The sequence below is a fragment of the Nomascus leucogenys genome, chromosome 10, assembly GCF_006542625.1.
Source record: "Nomascus leucogenys isolate Asia chromosome 10, Asia_NLE_v1, whole genome shotgun sequence".
Taxonomy (NCBI): Eukaryota; Metazoa; Chordata; class Mammalia; order Primates; family Hylobatidae; genus Nomascus; species Nomascus leucogenys.
Genome location: NC_044390.1, coordinates 81,746,354 through 81,753,618, shown reverse-complemented (window position 1 = coordinate 81,753,618; position 7,265 = coordinate 81,746,354). Strand labels below are relative to the sequence as shown.

Genomic DNA, 7,265 nt, shown 5'->3' with positions numbered 1-7,265 from the left:
ATCTTTATCCCCAACTCAGGAGGAGTTCTAAGACAAATCACAAATTTAATATATGAGATGTTTCTTTTTTTTTTCAATGTAGCAAACAAGATACACACAAATTGGAAATATTACCACTTCTAATATTGGTATTCAAACATAGACTTATTACTGTTACACGATTTTTATTTCTTTCTGGTAAATAACTTTACCTGCCTAGACTCAGGAGTCAGATTGAAATGTCAGACTTATTACAGGTTAGGTGAAGATGGGATGATGGTTGACAATTGAGGACTGGGGACATGGGACCTGGACAAACTTTCAAAAGCCTCTTCCCAGTTGGACAGCCCCCTTTTCGTGTTACATCATTTGGCTCTTCACAGGAAGAGCGGTCTGAATGATCAGCTCCAACCAAATCAAATAAATATTGATGATTTTATAATCCAGTACAAAAGACAGCACATACCAACCAAGTGCTGTTTAGATTATTTCACTGATATAAATATATGGATAAGTAAGTGCATGTTTATATATGTGACATATATCATATATACATATATAAGAATATTTATTATGTATTCTGTTTATATATGTTTATATTATATATAGTTTTTTTTTCTTGCTAGGATGTTTTATATATTTAATCTATATTTATTAACTTTTTAAAAAATTTTTTTTGTTGGGACAAAGTCTTGCTTTGTCATCCAGGTTGGAGTGCAGTGGCATGATCTTGGCTCACCGCAGACTTGACCTCCCTGGACTCAGGTGATCCTCCCACCTCAGCCTCCCGAGTAGCTGGGATCACAGGCATGTGCCACCACGCCTGGCTAGCTTTTGTATTTTTAGTAGAGACAGGGTTTTGCCATGTCGCCCAGGCTGATCTTGAACTCCTGAGCTCAAGCAATCACCCACCTTAGCCTCTCAAAGTGCTGGGATTACAGGTGTGAGCCACGGTGCCCAGCCCATTGTATATTTATAACATTCCCCACAATCATCTTGGGTAGGCCCCAAGACCTTTAAAAACATAGAAATTAAAAATGAAAGGAAGGCTAGAAAACTATAAAAAACTCAACACCCTTTAAAAAAATATTTTTAACTGTCATAGAATGCAAATAATATGAAGTTTACCATCTTAACCATTTTAAGCATACAGTGCATTGGTGTTAAGTATATTCACATTGTTGTGCAGCTGATCTTCAGAATATTTGTATCTGGCCAGGTGCGGTGGCTCACACCTGTAATCCCAGCACGTTGGGAGGCTGAGGCGGGTGAATCACCTGAGGTCAGGAGTTCGAGACTAGCCTGGACAACATGGTGAAACCCTGTCTCTACTAAAAATACAAAAATTAGCTGAGCATGGTGGCAGGCACCTGTAGTCCTAGCTATTCAGGAGGCTGAGGCAGGAAAATCGCTCGAACCCGGGAGGTGGAGGTTGCAGTGAGCCGAGATCATACCACTGCACTCCAGCCTGGGTGACAGAGTGAGACTCCATCTCAAAAGAAGAAAAAAAAAAAGAATATTTTCAGCTTGCAAAACTGAAACTCTATACCTGTTAATCAATGACCACCACCATTCCACTTTCTGTCTCTATGACTTTTGACTATTTTAGATACCTCATATGAATCATACAGTATTTGTCCTTTTGTGATTGGCTTATTTCCCTCAGCATAATATTCTCAAGGTTCATCTGTGTTGTAGCATGTGTCAGAAATTCCTTCCTGGCCAGGTGCAGTGGCTCACGCCTGTAATCCCAGCACTTTGGGAGGTCAAGGCGGGCGGATCACTTGAGGTCAAGAGCTCAAGGCCAGCCTGGCCAATGTGGTGAAACCCCATCTCTACTAACAATAAAAAAATTAGCTAGGTGTGGTGGTGGGTGCCTGCAGTCCTAGCCACTTGGGAGGCTGATGCAGAAGAATTGCTAGAACCTGGGAGGTGGAGGTTGCAATGAGTGGAGATTGCGCCACTGCCTGGGTGACACAGCAAGACTCCATCTCAAAAAAAAAAAAAAAAAAGAGAGAGAGAGAAATTCCTTCCTTTTTAACACTGAATCACATTACTTTTTTTTTTTTTAAAGCCTCTTAAAATGTTTATTCTTGTCAGAATAGCTGATGATTTTCTGTTAAGTATTTTGGTTTATTATTATAGTAAGCCTTCCCTCCCTTGAAAAATCCATTCAAAATATCTCAATCCTTGAGATAAAGAACTTTAACCAAAAAACCATCCTGATTTTTTTTTTTTTTCCAAGACAGAGTCTTGCTCTGTCTCCCAGGCTGGAGTGAAATGGCACAATCTTGGCTCACTGCAACCTCCACCTCCTGGGTTCAAGTGATTCTCCTGCTTCTGCCTCCCCAATAGGGATTACAGGTGTGCACCACCACATTCGGCTAATTTTTGTATTTTCTAGTAGAGATGGGGTTTCACCATGTTGGTCAGGCTGGTCTCGAACTCCTGACCTCATGATCTGCCTGCCTCAGCCTCCCAAAGTGCTGAGATTACAGGCATGAGCCACTGTGCCCGGCCCTGATTTTTTAAAGAAAAAATTATAAAATTCCTTTAGTTTGATAAATAGAAATCATCTCTTCTTGTTCTACTCTGGTGAACAATGCATTTTATACAGTAAAGAATCCAGTCATTCATTGGCAAACCAAAGGTGAGAACCCTTCGTTTACCTGTTCTACTCAAACACAGTGTAGCACTGCCATGTTCATACATACTTTAAAAAAATAATTACCAACCCTCTTCTGGCAGACAAAGTTTTGGAATAGCAAGAGCATTGCTTAGTGTTCGAACTGTATCTGTCTCCTGTTTCTTTTTCAGGAGAGATGCATGGGCATTGGTAGCCATACCCAAAGCCAGCTTCTTCTCATTGTTTCTTCAGTCTGTTCTGGCACCTTTTGCCAGAAGCAACTGGACGATGTCTGCATAACCCTTCCAGGCAGCAGCATGCAAAGCTGTGTCTCCCAACTTGTTCTGTTGGCTCAGTTAAATACTCCATTGAGTAAACAGCATTTCCACTAGATCTCTGAGATCCCCATGACAAGCCTAGTCTAAGGCAGTGCTTCCAGCCTTGTCTAAGCCATTAACACCCACTCGGTTGTCCAAACACTCTCGCAACCAGCTCAAGTTGCCTCTTTTTGCTACTTCATGCAATAGATTGTCAATGGATTCTGCCTGCTCGGCCACATAGTTGCTTGGAGTTAGTCCAGTCCTGCCTTTGGAGGTGCCTTTCCACCAATTTGCGTCATTCTTGTCAGTAACGTAGATATCACCTTCCTCAGAGCATAGTTCATCTGGAGTTCTGGGTTCAAATGTATAGAGGACTCTGAAGACTTTATCTTACCCTGGTTTGACTGGTTTGGGTGGCAGCTTCGACATCTCACTTCCTTGAGCTGCAAATTCTAAAGACGACGCTGAAAAGCCCACTGCTTGCCTGCTACCTGGCACTCCAAGCACCTCAAGGTTACTCACCCTTGGCGCTCGATGTTATTTCATTGTATGGATATACTACATCTTGTTTATCCACTTACCCACTGGGGAACACATGGCCTCCTTCCACTTTTGGCTATTGTGAATAATGCTGCTATGCATATAAATGTATACATACCTTTTCAAGTCCTGCTTTCAGTTCTTTTGGGCATATACCTAGAGTGGAACTACTGGATTCAACACCCTTCATTTTTAATTTTTACAAGCCTCTTCCCTCTGAGACCACCAGCTGGAGTTTGCCACAGAGAAAACGAGCAAGAATGAGCTGACCTTTGTTCTGGGGTTTCTGTTAAGGCCAGGTCTAAATGAACTTTGAGACCCTCTTGCGGGACTACTCAGGAACACTTTTTGCCATAACTTATTCTCAGATTACAGAGTCTTCTCTTCCTCAACTGCTCCCAATTTACCACCATAGTTCCTCTGTTCTCAAAGTCAGCCACTAAGGCTGCTAGTCCTTCATTGGATCTTCATGGACATCTGGATAAAGTTCAAACTCTTTAGCAAGGCAAACAGGAGTACTGTATTTGTAATCCGGTTCTTGCCTACCTCTTTAGACTTATGCCTGAGTGTTCCTACAGATGCATGGCATTCTGAGATGGAATGGGGTGTCAGGAACGAGTGATGAGGCTCAGGAATGGGAAGACAGCAATGCATGTATACGTACATGTATACAATTATAAAACATTTGTATGCGTGTGTCTGTGTGTGTATGTGTATGGGTGTGTAGATAGATAAACTAATTTTTTTGCCACCATGGCAGGCTAATTTTTAAGTTATTTTTGTTTTTAGTAAAGATGGGGTCTCACTATGTTGCCCAGGCTTGTCTCTGACTCCTGGGCTCAAGTGATCCTCCTGCCTCAGCCTCCTAAAGGGCTGAGATTATGGGTGTGAGCTGCCATGGCTAGCAGATAAATAGACCAATTTTATACAAATGGAGTCATTCTCTATATGTATATATATTTAAATTTATCTTTATTATTTATTTATTTTTTTTTTGAGACAGAGTCTCACTCTGTGGCCCAGGCTGGAGTGCAGTGGCATGATCTTGGCTCACTGCAACCTTTGCCTCCTAGGTTCAAGCAGTTTTCCTGCCTCAGCCTCCTGAGTAGCTGGGATTACAGGCATGCGCCACCACGCCTGGCTAAGTTTTCATCTTTTTAGTAGAGAGGGGGTTTCACCATATTGGCCAGTCTGGTCTCAAACTCCTGATCTCAATTAATTCACCTGCCTCTGCCTCCCAAATTGTTAGGATTGCAGGCATGAGCCACTGCACTTGGCCTCATTCTCTGCATAATTTTAAAACTTGTTACTATAAAATATTTCAAGCATAAGCAAAGATAAAGAAAATAGCTAAATAAATCCCCATTTATTCATCATCCACCTTACCAACTCATGGCCATCTTGTTTCATTGATACTTCCAGCCTCTCCTCCTTCAATTACTTTGAAGCAAATCCCACATGTCATATTATTTTTATGCTTAATATCTTAGTATATATCTCTAAAAGATAATAACTCATTTTTAAAATAAAGGCTTTAAGATCACTCTTGGTGTTGTACATTCTGTGGGGTTTGGACAAATGTGTAACAACATGTATTCACCTTATAGTATCATAATCAGAAGTTTTGCTGCCTTAAAAATCCTCTAGAACAGGGGTCCCCAGTCCCTGGCCATGAACTGCTTCCTGTACATGGCCTGTTAGAAAATGGGCCACACAGCAGAAGGTGAGCAGAGGGTGAGCAAACGAAGCTTCATCTGTATTTTCAGCTGCTCGCCATCACTCGCCTTACTGCCTGACTCTGCCTCTTGTCAGGTCAGTGGCTGCATTATATATATATATTTTTTTGAGACAGAGTCTTGCTCTGTCACCCAGGCTGGAGTGCAGTGGTACGATCTCGGCTCACGGCAATCTCCAACTCCCAGGTTCAAGCAATTCTCCTACCTTAGCCCCTTGAGTAGCTGGGATTACAGGTGTGCGCCACCATGCCCAGCTAATTTTTTGTGTTTAGTGGAGACAGGGTTTCACCATGTTGGCCAGGCTGGTCTCAAACTCCTGACCTCAGGTGATCCGCCCATCTCAGCCTCCCAAAGTGTTGGGATTATGGGCGTGAGCCACTGCGCCCAGCCTGCATTAGATTCTCATAGGAGCACAAATCATATTGTGAACTGTGCATGCAAAGGATATAGTTTGAGTGCTCCTTATGAGAATCTAATGCCTGATGATCTGTCACTGTCTCCCATCACCCATAGATGGAACCATCTAGTTGCTGGAAAACAAGCTCAGGGCTCTCATTGATTCTACATTATGGTGAGTTGTATAATTATTTCATTATATATTACAACATAATAATAATTGAAATAAAGTGCACAAGAAATGTAATGCGCTTGAATCATCCTGAAACCATATCCACCACCCCCACCACCCTGCCCTGTCCATTGAAAAATTGTCTTCTACAAAACCAGTTCCTGGTGCCAAAAGGTTGGGGACCACTGCTCTAGAACTCATTTATTTATTTATTTTCTTCAATTAACCCCAAAGCTAGATAGAACTCTTAAAACATAACCACAGTGTCATTACCATAATAATTCCTTAACAACATCATGTATCTAACCATTCTTAAATTTTCTTAAATGCAGCTGGGCACCGGGCTCACACCTGTAATCCCAGCCCTTTGGGAGGCTGAGGCGAGAGGATTGCTTGAGCCCTCGAGGCCGAAGCTGCGGTGAGCTATGATTGTGCCACTGCACTCCAGGCTGGGCAGCAGAGCAACACCCTGTCTCAAGAAAAAAAAATTATAAATGCTTTTTTATTTTTTAACAACTTGTTTGAATCAAGATCCAAATAAAAGTCAGATGTTGTTTTTGGTTAATATATCTCTCAAGACACTTTTGATCTATAGACTCTTGCTATCTGTTTCTATAGCTCTGTATTTATCTATATCTAGATACAGAGATGTAGACCTAAATAGAGATCTGATTGCATTTATTTGTATTTATTGTGTTATTTTCTTTTTGTCCTATAGAGTTTTCCCCAGTCTGGGCTTTCCTGACTGAAACTCTGTGCTATCATTTTGCCCCCACGTGTTTTATAAAACGATAGTTAAGTCTAGGGGCTTGATCAGATTCAGGTCCAATTTTTGTTTTTGTTTGCAAAACTACTTCACAGGTGGTGTCTGTTCTTCCATTAGAAGGTACATTACACCTGCTTGTGTATCTTTTATGATGTTAGTGGACACTGACCATCAGTGCCAAAACTCATTAGTTCATAGGGAGCAAAATGGTGATATTCTAATTGTACTATTGCATCTTCATTAATTGTGTAGAATACTTCTGTGAAGAGAAACTTCTGTTCGTGTACTTTTTTTTTTTTTTTTGAAAGAGAGAGCGTCTCGCTCGGTCACCCAGGCTGGATTGCAGTGGTGCCATCATGGCTTACTGCAGCCTCGAATTCCTGGGCTCAAGCAATCTCCCACCCCAGCCTCCCAAGTAGCTGGAACTCCAGGCATGTGCCACCACACCTCGCTAATTTTTGTATTTTTTGTACAGACAGTGATTTCACTGTGTAGCTCTGGCTTGTCATGAACATACACTCTTTTATCACCCTAAGATGTCGCTCTTACAGGAAAAGCAGGGTAAATTTCAATTATTTTCCTTTATTTTCCAATTTTCAAAATAATGAGTTGGTTTCCTAGCATCCCCTAAAAGTAATTAGTGAATTCTTGAGTATCATTATGAACTATTGAATTCAAACATATTTGATGTATTTCAGTGTGTTACCCTTATTTATGCTCAAATTCTCTC

General features: G+C 41.3%; 1 pseudogene; it reads right to left on the bottom strand.

Annotated features, from left to right (window-relative positions):
- Positions 1-2,706: 2,706 nt before the first annotated feature.
- On the bottom strand, positions 2,707-3,354 carry LOC100606035 (annotated as a pseudogene).
- Between the last annotated feature and the right edge of the window lie 3,911 nt (positions 3,355-7,265).